Here is a 15,156-nt window from a genome sequence, read left to right on the forward strand (position 1 = left end):
AGATAATTAAAAAAGACACGGGACTGCTAGGAAATGTCAAGCAGATAACATTTGCATTTCTGACGATTCAATTACAAATGATTACATTGCTTTGTACAACAATTAAGATCTGACTTTTATTCCACTGGATTGTTTGGTTAGGATTGACGATTTTAAGTGGCGTTCCTGATAACCGTTTAAAAATGCATTTCAAATGGAAGAGAAAAACAAATTCGAATAGGATTTGCTATCCAAACAACACACTGGTGTTTCTCACTGAAGGGTTAAGAATTAAGGCAGAACGCTAGACCCCCTCAAAAAAAAAAATCAGAAACTCAGTTTATTGCCACAAACCGAACCAAATAGGTATGTATGTTAACAGCTCCCTGATCTCTGATAGGGACTCAAACATTAAACAACCGTTGTGTGCTCTATTACAGTTAAAGAATAAGTTCATCTTTCCACAAACACTAATAAATGCCCATTTTATGCAGGTAAAAAAAATTGCATGTATTACTTTTTTATGTTAGGAGCCTGTAAAGTATTGCACCATCGATCAGCAGGTTGCTGATGCCATGCAGGCCTCCTGCAGACTGTCAGTGTATCTGCTTGCTCGTACATCCCGCACAGGCAAGCTGATACTTGCTGACAGGAAAAATCAATGAACTACCACAGCACTGTGAGAGCTCGTTGAGGACTACAAGATAACAGCCGCTAAGGCTGTCAGGACTTGTAGTCAAATTATTCACAGAGGACTGTGAATGACAGGGGTGTGAGGGCGGAGCCACACATGGGCGTGTTGTTCATGAAATCTGACAGGTAGTACGGGGAACTTCTCCCTGTACTGCTGTCACGGGGAGGGGGGGGTTTAGCTGTAGTATCAGGGACATGTTCCCAAAGGTGAACTTATCCTTTAAAGCAGAACTTCACTCTCTCAATCAACATTGACTATTTTGAATCCTTATGCTGCTAGCATTAGTAAATAGGTAGGAAAGTATATTAAACTTACTTGTTTTAAACTGTTTTTTTACATTTCTTTAGTTACTTCCTGATTTCCATGCCTAGGCAAATAATGTCATACATCCCAGATGTCTTCAGGAGAGGAGGAGGGGTTTTCCCAGCTAAGCACACCCTCCTGCATACATGCCTGAGCTAAAGGCAGATGGATGCTACATGAATCATCTGCCTTACTCAAGATGGCCATGACCAGGAATGCTAGGGGCTGTTTTTTTAATGTAATTTCTCAGCAAAATAAAGTATCGAGACATGGATGGATGGGGGAGTTTACTTTAAATATTACAAATAAATTAAAAAGTGTTTTTGGTCAAATACAATATAGTTCCACTTTAATGAGCTGTGGACTTCCCCCTTAGTGAAGAAGTGGAAACAAATGAATACTTTTCTGAAGAACTTCTTTAAAAATTAACCTGGCACTGCAAGGGTTAATAACTTGTTTTCTCTAGGAGAGAGAAAACAACATTTTACTTACCTGATCATCTACTCTCCCAGCAGATGGCACTCCCCCATGCTTCAACAGTGGAATGTTCCTCGGCATCATCACATCCAATACAGGGCTATGGACTATAGGACCCTAGACTGCTGGTGTGAGGGGGAGAGGAGGCTGCGGGGAGGAGCAGGGGATCGGGTAAGTAAATATTTTTTCTTGTTCCCCTAGACAAAAACAAGTAATTAAGCCTTGCACTGCAGGCTCAGCCCCACTGCAAAGGATAATGTATTAGCTGCCTGGAATTGGGCTTCAAGCCCTAGATCTGATTAACACTAGTGATACGTGGACAAGTCACTAGCAGGAATAAGCAGTTATTGGACAGTGACAGTCAGGATCTTTGCAGAGCAGGAAAGGAGTCAAAAAGGGGACATGCCCCCTGACACACACTGCATTTTATAACACAAATCCAGCACTTAGTGCGTGAGGGGTGTTCCTCCACTGCAGCACCTAATAAAGAAAAGCTGTAAAATGAGAAATAATGAGGATGTAATGCTAACCTCTCCTTCTGAAGATGGTAGTTGAAAATGAATTTTCTTTGCAACATGATTTTCTCAAAAAGAAAAAAAAACTGTTGCAGAATGCAGGTAAATGTTTTACCTCTTCCCGACCATGTAACTATATATACGATAGCTGGAAAAGTGGGCTCCAATGCCCAGCCACCACACCAATGTGTCAAGGGTGGTCTATGGTTGTGGGCTGGGAATGTGCTCACTGTACTCCCAGCACACTGACTGAGCTGTCTCTGACAACTCTCAGTCACAACATATGATCAGGAACAACATGGGCTTCCTATAGTGTGAGCACTATGGGAACCAATCACAGCAGTGGGAAGATGCTACACCTCTCAGCATTAAAACCCATTTAAAAGGATACGTTCATCTTTGGGGGTGAAACATGTAACATGTTCCTGCAGCTCTCCCCGCACTCGTTGTCAGAATTTGAAAAGAGGGTGGCCGTGTGAGCTCTACACACATGGCCGAATCATTCATTCACAGAATTCTGAGAATGATGAGGCTACAAGTACCAACAGCCTTTGCGGATAACAGCTTGCAGTTCTCAATAAACTACAAGGATGCTGGTGAGCATCCTCATAAGTCATCGATTCCTCCTGTCATTATGTAACCGCCTGCCCGTACCATGATCTGCTGATCAAGGGTGCAATGCTTTACAGGCTTTGAAAAGAAAAAAATAAATGCAAAAAAAAAGTGCATTTATTACTATTATTAAAAAGGTGAACTAATTCTTTAAAGGGTCTCTAGCAGCCATCAGAAAGGGGTTAAAGCTGAACTAAACCCATTGAATTGTTCCACAAAACAGTTACATTCAAGGCAGCTGCTTGTGCAACTGAACGGTCAAGCCACCAAATAGCTGATGTCATAACTGATCACATGTGCAGCATCTTGGAAACTGCAGATCAGAGGATAAGATGGCCACTTGCTTGGCTGTAAAGAATAGGAGCGTTTAGTTCCTCTTTAACCATCGCTAAGAAATCTAATCTGAATCCAGGAATTCGAAAAAACATCTGCTTTTGCAGTGAACCCTCCCCAATCTGCAAGGTAAGAATGCTCAATATGTGTATGGGGTACATGAACTGGCAGGATTACTTATCCTTTCACCCGCTTGTTGCACGTGTGTGTGTGTGGGGGGGGGGGGGGGTACGTGCTGCTAGAGGGAGTCTGCGGGAGCACAGACTGAGGTCAGTATGTCTCCTTATTCATGCCCCCCTAGACATACCTATTAGCCCCCCTTTTCCCCCTTCCCTGCATTTGCCTTTCCTTCTGCTAGAATGCTAAACCCAGTGATTTGCTCCAAGACCACACAAAGCCACACTTCTGCTCTTGTATTCTTCTAGAATTTAAAACAGAAATATTTATATAATTTATATGCATTTGCATACAATGTCCTGGCCAGCGCAGGCAGCACCGAATGAATCAATGCCCCAGAGAAGTCCAAAGTCATTACCACGCTGTCACCAACACTAGTGACTATTTGGGTGGAAGCCAATTACCAGCCTAAAGACTCCAGGCAGATAGTAACCCTGATGAGAGCAGACCCCAAATCCACAGTCTGTTTCTCAGGCTGTTATGAAATTGTCAGTTTCTGCTTGCCCTGCATATCGAAAAGCCAGGCCTTCTGTTCCCCATCAGCTGCAAGATCACCAAATGACAGCTGGCCTAGTGCACATCATAAATCTTCTATTTTACTTTAATATAGGCTCACACTTTGCATTCTGGCTCCCCAACAAATACGAATGTGCTGAATCGCTGTCGGGCAACAATTCCGTTTGCGGTGACAAATTACAGCCTTTCTGGTGATCTGCTTTATCATTCAAATATTAAAGACAAATAAAGTTCTATTAATATTAATACATAGTAGGGAAGCATTCTATCACTGTACTGTGTCTGGTGTCAGTGCATACAGTGGAACATTCAGTATAATCCAGTAATAGGACCGGCTAGTCATAAATCTTGCATTTACTGATAATGACATATATATAACAGCACTTAGGTGAAGTGCCATATTATTCAGTAGAAATTGTATTTATGAGCACTTGAAGCCATGGGACGCATTCCAAAAACCTCTTCAAGGACTTTCTGCTTAGGACAAATCATATCTGCAGCTGATCTTACAATGGTGAGCAATTTGCTTCCATGACACTCAATCTAAAAAGTATTAACTGCTGAGAAAAAGTGACTAGAAGATTCTTAAAGTGGTTCTCCAGTTAAATGTTTTATTTAATTATTGCAACAAGTTACAGGAAGCCCGTACATAAATATTAATCTGGCCCCCAACAGATCGCCCTTTCCACCGTACAGCCAAGGTGTGCTGGGACTTCATTGCTTATTCATACAGAGTAGTAAATGGAGAAAAAGACAGCCATTTGGAGAGCCCATTGGCTCTGGTTAGGTGGCTCACATGCAAACAGGGCTAACCTCCAATGGGTACCCAGGAATGTCACTCAGATCTTAAAGTTATAAACATTCAGTTTTTATTCCTTAAAAATACACACGTCATACTTATCTGCTCTTTGCATTGGTTTTGCACAAAGCAACCCCAATCCTTTTTTTCTGGGGTCCCCCGCCAGAGTTCCTGGCCCCTCCCCCCTGCAAGCCAATTACTATGAGGCACTCGTGATTGCTCGCTCCCAAGCTGGTTCTGTGTGTCCACACACAGAGCTGGCTCAGCTCCAGCCCCTTTGAGTGACAGCAGTAGAAGCCAATGGCTACCACTGCTGTGTCTGAGCCAATGAGGAGAGAGACAGCCAAGAGAGCCTCTGCTCTTGTGCACATCGCTGGATCAAGATCAGATAAGTGTAAGGGGGGTGGGGGGAGCTGCTTGTAGAAGGTTTTTACCTTAATGCGCAAAATGCATTAAGGTACAAAATCTTCTGTCTTCAGAACCAATTTAAAGCCTAATTCCAGGTTTGATTTAAAGTGGTGTAAAGGCTGAAGGTTTTTTACCCTCATGCATTCTAGGTAAAAAAACCTTGTGTGCAGCAGCTCCCCCAGCTCCCTCAATACTTACTTTAGCCCCATCAAAATCCAGCAATGTGAATGACAGCCTCGGCTGTCCCGGGTCTCTGCCTCCTGAGACAGCAAGTGGGAGCCGATGGCTCCCGCTGCTGTCAATCACAGCCAGTCAGCCAATGAGGAGAGAGGGGACGGGGCCAAGCCACAGCTCCATGTGTGAATGGACACATGGAGCAGTGGGTGCCCCCATAGCAAGCTGTTGCTGTGGGGGCACCTGATAGACAGGAGAGCCCGAATTTGACCTGAGAAGGAGGATAATCCAGGCTGCTCTGTGCAAAAGCACTGCACACAGTAGGTAAGTATAGACATGTTTGTTATTTTACAAAAAAAAAAAAAAAAAATCTTTAGAACCACTTTAAGCTGGTTGTAAAGGCTCAAGGTAAAAATCTTCTGTGTGCAGCAGGCACCTCAGCCCCTAATACTTACCTGAGCCCCATATCAATCCAGCGATGTGCAGGAGAGGTTCGGCTCTTCAGGGACTCTCCCTCCTTGCTCTGGAGGCACTCAGCAAGAGGAGGGGGCCAGGAGCGACAGTGGGGTACCCAAGAAGAGGAGGATCAGGGCTGTTCTGTGCAAAACAATTACACAGAGCAGGTAAGTATAACGTGTTTGTTATTTTTCTAAAAATGGCTTTAATATCACTTTAACTTTAAATAGCTCATTTGAAGGACTTCCTGTCCCATTCACTGCTCAGCCATTCATAGGAAGCCTTGTATTTCATGTATGAATACAAAACTTCCTCTGATTGGTTGAGATGGAGATTGTGACATCAACTGCCTCATTCATAAAACAGCACAACACTCAGCCCAACTCATTTCTGTTCCGGGTGTGGGACTGAAAGTCCAGGTACCACCAACGGAACACAGAACTGTATATTGTATGTAGCTGATAAAATGTATACAGTGCTGACAGCGGTCGCATGTATTAGTGAAGGAAATATTTTCTTTGGACCAGCTTACTTCAAATGAACTCTTTAAAAATGTCCAACCAGTTTACAAACAACACAGCTTTGTACACAGAGCAGCGATCTGGCTGTTTCTTTTACCTGCAAAGCAAGGACTGGACATAGTATTCTAAATGAGGTCTAACTAAAGATCTATATAGGGGAATCAGGACCTCCTTCCTCCTGCTGGTGATCCCTCTAGTGATGGATCCTAGAATTCTATTCGCTTTCCCTACTGCCCAGCTACACTGTTTCCTCATTTTGCAATCATCTTTTTCCTCTGTAGTGCTGGCCAACACTGTACCCCCAATGTTGTACTCTGTCAAAGGATTCTTTTTCCCTAGGTGCATTATTTTACATTTAGAAACATTGCAATTTCCACTTCTTTGACCAGTCTTTCAACAATGCCAAATCATGTTCCATGCTACAGACTCCAGGGATATCAACCCTCTTACACACCTTTGTATCAACAGCAAAAATACATACCTTAACCAGCAACCCTTAGTTATACCAAAGACATGTAGCAGAATACATTTTGGCCTAAATTTATGAAGACGTTTGGTCTTTTGATTTTTTTTTTTATTGGATATGTTTTATATCAGAAAGTAGAAAATATAATTGTTTCTTCAAACTTTTCGGTCTTTTTTCATTTATATAATAAAAAATAAACAACCCACCGGTGATAAAATACCATCAAAAGAAAGCTCTATTTGTGTGAAAAAAAAGAAAAGATATAAATTTAATTGGGGCACAGTGTTGCATGACCGCGCAGTTGACAGTTAAATAGCACAGTGCTGAATAGCAAAAAATGCCCTGGTCATGACGGAGGCGGGGGGTGCACGGTAAAACCTTCCAGAGCTAAAGTGGTTAAAGTATAACTAAACCAAAACTTTTTTTTTCAGTTTTATATAGAGTGGAGAGGGATTAGAACTTTTATTGCTGTGTGTGCCCCTCTTGGGGAGATTCACCCCCTCTATTTGTCCTGTTTACCATTATCATTGAAAGTGAAAGTAAAAGAAAATCCCAAATTTTGGGTTGTCCCCAGAAAAGTAATGAGAGGGGAACTCTTCCAATGGGGACACTAGTTCTGATGACCTAGGGGTCCCTAAGGATATCACTTAATTTGCAGGGATTTTCTCTCACTTCCTGTATGGGTATGGGACAGGAAGTGAAGGAAAATCTCCACAATGGGACATAGATGGCGAAAATAAATCTGATAGGGGTTATAAACACCCTTTCTCTATCCAAAATGAGAAAAAGTTTTGCCTATAGTTCAACTTTTAGTTGGGGGTGGTAAAAGTGCAGCTGCCTGTTTTTAGCACCCCCCAACCACAAGGGAAAACCGAACCAAACACTAACATCCTTCCAATCCTTTTCTGGGGAAAACCCAAAACATTTGTGATTCTCTTTTACTTTCACTTTCAATGATAATGGTAAACAGGACAAATAGAAAGGGTGAATATCCTTAAGGCCTAGTTCACACCTATGCGTGTTGTAATCTGCTCCAAAAAAAAAAGTCCCTGACCCTATCCAACAACGCAGGGGCTGAAAATGCCTAAATGTGAACGTATCCCATAGGAAACCATGGACTGCAGTGAATTTCTGCAAAACATAAAAAGCACCAAAAAATGCAGAGGTGTGAACCAGGCCTAATGGTGGAACAGACAGCAATAAAATCTGACAGGGGTTCTAATCCATCTCCACTCTATCCAAATCTAAAAAAAAGTTTTGTCTTTAGTTATAGCTTAAGCTGCAGGCGGGGTTGTACACATGCAGCAGCCACAATACACACGCAGTAGCCACAATGTGACTCAAACGCAAAATGTGGTGCGATTTTTATGCAATTATGTCCTGGTTTCCATTCACTGCAAGGGGGAGCTCTGTTTTTTGTGAAGTTTTCAAAACCACAGCAAAGATGCAGCATGCAGGACTTTTCGAATCGCACCGCACCTGCAGTGCAATGGTGTGTAGAGACCCGTAGGATTTAAAGGGAACCATTATTCTTGCAAGGTAAAAACACAAGAAAAACGCATCAGTCTGAAAGGGCCCTCAGGGTCTAAGGCTACATTCACGCTGAAACGCGTTAACAGGTCCTGTATTCATGCCCTTTTGTGTGTCCTATGGCTCAATAAATACACACTAAATTCATCAATCCTCCGGTGTGCGGCTGACCCTTCTTCCTGTTGGATCATGTGTGGCGAGCCAGAGCCTACACCTGTCGTGGATCGATCTGGATTGTTGGCCTGAGCGGTATACCTCTGTTCTCTACAGTCACACTTAGCTGAGTTTTTTAAGGTGTTTTTTTCAGTGGTTTTTTTTTCAGGTGTTTTATTGAGCAGATTTGCAAAAATTATATGCGTTTTTTCAGGCGTTTTTCAACTAAAAGGTGTAAAGTGCTGCTGAAAAGGGGTGGAGAGCTGCTGCTTGAGAAGAAAATCGCATGACAAATTGCTTGAAAAAACGCTCATGTCGCGGTTTTCAAGACGTTTCCATGGAAGTGTAGGGGGACAAAAATGTTCAATCTGCCTGAAAAGTAGCTCATGTACTTTTATGAGCGACAAATGTTTTGCTACAGGCCACAAAATGCTCAGCTGTGAACAGGGGGCCATTGAAGTGAATGGGACTTTGCTTGTTGAGTGTTTTTGAGCATTGAGTTGAAAAATGTTCAAATGGGGTTTGAAGCAGATGGTAATGGGCACCACAGTGGCTAAATGGTTAGCACTTCCGCCTGGCAGTACTGGGGTCGTCGGTTCAAAACCCAGCCACAGCACCTCCTGCCTGGAGTTTGCATGTTCTCCCTGTGCCTGCGTGGATTTCCTTCGAGTACTCCGGTTTCCTCCCACACTCCAAAGACATGCTGGTAGGTTAATTGGATCCTGTCTAAAATTGGCCCTTGTATATAAATGTTAGGGACCTTAGATTGTACACCCCTTGAGGGTTAGGGACTGATGTGAATGTACAATATATATATGGAAAGTGCTGCATAAATTGACGGCGCTATATAAGTACCTGAAATAAATAAATAGAAAATAGCACCTACTCACCACTTGTCAAACAGCCTCACGGATCGCTCTATAAAGGGTGAAGCTCGTGTAAATGGGCAGAGCTGGATTTTACATGTATGTAGCACAAGATTCTGCAGTGTGAGCACAGAGTATACAGTAGGTGGGACTGACAACACCGGGCCTCAAATGTCAAAGTGCTGCACACATTAGGGTTCCAGATTAGCTTTTTTTTTGCATTTCAGGGTTTTATGTTCAGTATTGAATGGTGTCTATATTTAATAGGTTCTAAGCAAAAATACAAATGCATATTGGAGGTACAAACGACATGAGTGCAATTGGAACAATATACAGTACTAAATGCAGGTACTTACAGGCACTTGAGAAGCAGCGCGTGTTCTCTGGGGATATAAAACAACAGTGTTATACGAATACAGGCATTTCCCAGGTATTCACCAACCACACTACTAGCTAGGATCCAGTGAGATTATAATGGTTACTAAGGTGAAGATTTCTTGTTGGTAAAGCGGTTACCAGGGAGGTGACAGCCGCAGCATGCTGTTGATAGGTCAATGAAACAAACTGGCAGCAGTGTTGCTGATCTGGACACGGTGCTATTATATACCATATATGTGTGCTGCTACATGCAAATAGGATACAAGTCTAAAGCACAGCTAAATATTCTCATTCTAAATGCAGATCTGTCAGATGAATGAATGAATTAATTTTCAACATGTCACAATATAACGGCAACACAATTACTGTATACAAAAAACTCCACATTTGTCCTCGAGATCCAGTGCAGTGACTTTACGTTGGCTGCTATGATGCTCTAACCCAGGGGTCCTCAAACTTTTTAAACAGGGGGCCAGTTCACTGTCCCTCAGACCGTTGGTGGGCTGGACTATAGTTTCCGAAAAAAAAAAAACTATGAACAAATGCGGACACAGTACAGGAGATGACCAGAGACTGCGGACATACAGCGGCGGCGGGAATACTGGGCCGGACGCTCCATAAGACGCACAGACATTTCATCCCCAAGTGTGTCTTATGGAGCAAAATATACGGTAAATGCAGGACACCTTGTTGGGTCAGATCTGTGTACAATGTAAAGAGAGAGATAAGGAGGGGAGAGAGAGAGAAGGGGGGAGGGAGAGGGGGGAGAGAGAGAGGAGGAGGGGGGAGAGAGGAGGGGGGAGGGGAGAGAGAGAGGGGGGAGGGAGATGGGGGGGAGAGAGAGGAGGGAGAGAGAGGAGGGAGAGAGAGAGGAGAGGAGGGGGAAAGGGAGAGGGGGGAAAGGGAGAGGGGGGAAAGAGAGAGGAGGGGGGGGGAGGGAGAGATAGGGGAGAGAGAGGGGGGAGAGAGAGAGGGGGGGGGGAGGGGGAGAGAGGGTGAGGGGGAGGAGAGAGAGGGGGAGAGAGGGGGAGGGGAGAGAGAAGGGGGAGAGAGGGGGAGGGGAGAGAGAAGGGGGAGAGAGAAGGGGGAGAGAGGGGGGAGATAAGGGGGGGAGAGAGAAGGGAGAGGGGGGGAGAAGGGGGAGAGAGGGGGGAGATAAGGGGGGGGGGAGAGAAGGGAGAGGGGGGGAGAAGGGAGAGGGGGGGAGAAGGGAGAGGGGGGGAGAAGGGAGAGAGAGGGGGGGAGAGAGGAGGGAGAGAGAGAGGAAAGAAGACACAAGGCTGGCTGGAAGTGTGGGCGGGGCAGACACAGGAGAGGATGGGAGGAGGAGGGGCAGCTTTCTCTCCGGTCTGTGTGTGGGGGGGGGGCTGTCAGCACTGGGGACTGCATATGCTGACAGATCCCCTGCAGTGCTGGAGGGGCGGCCGTGGGGGAGCATACAGTAGCTGACATGCAGGAGATGGATGGGGGAGGTGATCGGCGGCACATAGAGCAAAAGAGAAATGCACGGTCCTCTATGTGCCACCCGGCCCCCTCTCCAGCCGGCTCCATGGCTGACAGGTTTTCTCTCTTCTCTCGCAGCCGAGCACACAGGAACCCGCCCAGCTCTATAACACACGAGCACGCCCCCCTGGCCAAGCACAGCCCTTTGCAGCGACAGCATTAGTCCCTTCTGCCTCCTGCCGGAGCCCTGCCGAGCTCTCCCGACCTGCCAAACCCTAGTCCCTTGCCTCGCAGCAGATACACCCCTGCCCGGCGGGCTGGATAAATGTCCTCGGCGAGCCGCATGTAGCCCCCAGCCGTAGTTTGAGGACCCCTGCTCTAAGGCCTGGTTCAAATCCGTGTGTTTTTTGGTGTGGCAGTGGATAGCTGCCTTTAGTTTGAGTTACTGTCGGAGTTATACTAATGTTTTTGTCATTTATGTGCCATTGATAGCCCCTGCGTGGGCGCACCTTTTGCTCTGTTGGTGTTAGAGCACTGTTTTTTTTTATATTTTTTATGTGCAATTGATAGCCCCTGCGTGAGCGTGTTTTGTTGCTCCTGTCTTAAACTGTTTATAAATAAAAACATTGAAATACAAACCCGTGTGTTTTGGAGAAAACACACTACAACCTATTTACCATGGCTTTCTATGAGCCACGTTCACATCTATGCGTTTTCAGCTGCTATGTTTTTGGAAAGGGTCAGGGACTTTTTTTCCCTGCAGCAGATTGCATTTTGGTGCAATAGACTTCAATGGAACAGCACCAAAAATGCAATTGCGCTTTTGATGCATTTTGCAGGGTTTTTTTCAGTAGGAAAGTATTGAATGCGACTTTGATGTGACTTTACTCTCTCTGGCACTGAAGTTGCATCAAAGTAGTGCAGGGATATTTTCAAAGTCACTGCAATGTTGAAAAGGTTCCTGCACTACTGGTTACAACTTTGATGCAACTTTACACTCTCTGGCATTCAAATCACATCAAAGTCACATCAAAGTAGTACAGGAACATTTTCAAAGTCACTGTAACTTTGAAAAGGTTGCTGCACTACTCTGATGCGACTTTGCTAGAGAGTGTAAAGTCGAAAAAAAACATCAAAAACACGCATTCAAAATCGCACCACAAAACGTGCCAGCAAAACTCATCAATTGCAACACAAATAGGTGTGAACCAGGTCTTACCCTACCCATGTTCACACCTGTGCGTTTTCACCCGGTGCGTTTTTTGGAAAGGGTCGTGGACTTTTTGAATGCAAAAAGTTGCGGTTTTGGTTCTATAGACTTCAATTGAATTGCTGCAGAAAAGCATGTATTGCATTTTTGCTGCATTTTTTATGAGTTTTGCATTTTAAATCTGCCTAGCAAGAAGAAAAATTTGTAAAAACTGAAAAAAAAAAAAAACCCTCAAAACGCAAAAATGCAAAACAAAATGCAGAAACGGCTCAAACCTGCATAGGTGTGAACCTAGCCTTAGGCCTGGTTCACACAAACTGTATGCAATTTGCTTTCATCTGTTTCTGCAGTGCTTTTTACAGTGTGTTTTTGCACGCGTGTTTTTCAATGCGTTTTCTTTTTTTGTTGTTTTTCTTGTTATGCTGATTGTAAATGCAAAACACATCAAAAACATGTCAAAACCTCACTTTATGCACTTCTGCCATGTGTTCATTGAAGTCTATTGAACCAAAAATGTACAGCGTTGTGTTTAAAAATGTCCCTGATCCTTTTAAAAAACACAGCGGCTGAAAAATGCATATATGTGAACGTGCCCTATAGGAAACCATGTTAAATGGACTGTAGTGCATTTCTGCAAAATTAAAGTTACCTGCCTGTCCAAGATTCACACGCAGCTCACTGTACAAATTCAGCAGTGCCGAATGTGACTGAACTCCTGCGCATGTGCGCAAGTCACGCCAACTCGGGGACATCGTGTCAGAGTAAAAGCAATGACTCTAGCAGCAGACCTCCTACGTAACTCTAACCTGGTGTTACCGGTCTGCAAAGGCTTTTAAAGCGCCGCCTACGAAGATTTTTTAGGTACTGTAGTTTGGAGCCGTTCCACAAGCGTATGCAATTTTAAAGTATGACATTTGGTTTCTACACGGTGTAACGTTACCTTTATATTTCACCAAATAATTGTATTATATATGTGTTTTTGTGCATTAGAATTAATAAAGCGTATTTTTTCCAAAACGCTTGAAAAACCGCTGCGCAAATATGGTGTGACATAAAAATATGCAACGCCCACCATTTTGTTCTCTGAGGCCTCTGCTTAAAAATATAAAGTTAGGTCCATATATATTTGGACACAATCACAATTTTTATACTTTTGGCTCTGTATGCCACCAGCATAGATTAAAACGAAACAATCCTAATGAATTTGAAGTGCAGACAATTTGAAGTGCAGTCCAGCTTTAATTCAAGGGGTTGAACATAAATATCAAGTACAAATTTTAGGAACTGGAACCATTTTTATACACAGTCTCTCAATTTTCAAGAGCTCAAATGTAATTGGACAAATGAATATAATCATAAATAAAATGTTCATGATTAATATTTTGTTGAGAATCCTTTACTGGCAATGACTGCCTGAAGTCTGGAACCCATGGACATTACCAAACAATGGGTTTCCTCCTTTCTGATGCTTTGCCAGGCTCTAACTGCAGCTGTCTTCAGTTGTTCTTTGTTTGTGGGTCTTTCTGTCTTTAGTTTTTCCTTCAGCAAGTTAAATGCATGCTCAATTGGGTTGAGATCAGGTGATTGACTCAGCCATTGCAGAATATTCCACTTCTTTTCCTTCAAAAGCTATTGGGTTGCTTTTGCAGTGTGTTTTGGATCATTGTCCATCTGTACTGTAAAGCGCCGTCCAATCAACTCTGCTGCATTTGGCTGAATCTAGGCTGACAGTATATCTCTAAACACTGCAGAATTCATCCGACTGCTTCTGTCAAATCATCAAAAAACACTGATGACCCAGTGCCACTGGAAGCCATGCATGCCCATGTCATCACACTGCCTCCACCATGTTTTACAGATGACGTTGTGTCCTTTGGATCATGAGCTGTTCCAAGTCTTCTCCACACTTTTTTCTTCCCGTCATTCAGCTACAGATTAGTCTTAGTTTCATCCATCCAAAGAATGCTTTTCCAGAACTGGTCTGGCTTTTTTAGATGTTTTTTGGCAAAGTCTAATCTGGCTTTTCTACTCTTCAGGCTTATGAATAGTTTGCACCTTGTGGTGAATCCTCTGTATTTGCTCTCGTGAAGTCTTCTCTTGATTGCAGACTTTGACAATGATATGCCCACCTCCAGGAGAGTGTCCTTCACTTGTCTGAATGTTGTGAATGGGTTTTTCTTTACCATAGAGAGGATCCTGCGATCATCCACCACTGTTGTCTTCCCTGGACGTCCATGCCTTTTTATGTTGCTGAGCTCACCAGTGCATTCTTCTTTCCTCAGAATGTACCAAACTGTTGATTTGGCCACTCCTAATGCTGCTGCTATCTCTCCGATGGATTTGTTACGTTTTTGAAACCTTACAATGGCCTGTTCCACTTTCATGGACAGCTCCTTTGCACGCATGATGTAGGTTCACAGCAAAAGATTCCAAATGCAAATACCACACTTAGAATCAACTCCAGACCTTTTACCTGCTTAATTGATGAAGAAATAACAAAGGAGTAGCCCACACCTGGCCATGAAACAGCTTTGATTCAATTGTCCAATTACTTTTGGTCCCTTGAGAAAGGAGGGTGGCTACTCTTAAGAGCTGTAATTCCTAAACCCTTCCTCCAATTGGATGTACATACCCTCAAATTAAACCTGAGAGTGTGCACTTTCAGCCCATATCCATTATAGAACTATAGCTTGAACATGTTTTGGTAAATTCCTGAAAATATATATTATTATTATTATACAGTATTTATATAGCACCAAAGGGTATGCTCAGCGCTGTACAGTAGCAAGGGGGACAGAACATGAGACAAGGCAGTAACAATACAATACACGAGGGGTTCGAGGGCCCTGCTCTTTCGAGCTTACAATCTAGGAGGGAGGGGAAGGTGGCACAGGAGATGGCTGTGGGGGATGGAGTGGCGGGAGGAGTGGAGGAGGTTAGTTGTTAGGTGAGGTTGGGTGTTAGGTGAGGTTGAGGTAGGCTTCCCTGAAGAGATGGGTTTTCAGGGTGCGCCTGAAGGTGAGGAGGGTAGGCGACAGTCTGATGGATTGGGGTAGGGAGTTTCAGAGGATGGGGGAAGTCCTGGAGAAGTCCTGCAATCGGGCGTGGGAGGAGGAGACCAGGGAGCTAGAGAGTAGGAGGTCCTG

At 43.9% G+C, this 15,156-nt stretch overlaps 1 protein-coding gene across 2 annotated transcripts in view; it reads right to left on the minus strand.

The window, feature by feature from the left end:
• The window catches only part of SPATA6 (spermatogenesis associated 6), a 114,723-nt gene that overhangs the window by 98,813 nt on the left and 754 nt on the right, over positions 1 to 15,156 (minus strand). Inside the window, exon 2 of one of the 2 annotated variants that reach the window (XM_089684445.1) lies at positions 9,336 to 9,362. The gene's annotated coding sequence lies outside the window, so the exon portion shown is untranslated. Of the gene's footprint in view, positions 1 to 9,335; positions 9,426 to 15,156 lie in introns of those variants that run through there. The other variant, XM_089684444.1, reaches the window with a different exon arrangement.

This window comes from Staurois parvus, unplaced genomic scaffold (assembly GCF_062004578.1).
Source record: "Staurois parvus isolate SC_StPar_1 unplaced genomic scaffold, SC_StPar_1.0 ptg000347l, whole genome shotgun sequence".
In the NCBI taxonomy this organism is placed as follows: domain Eukaryota; kingdom Metazoa; phylum Chordata; class Amphibia; order Anura; family Ranidae; genus Staurois; species Staurois parvus.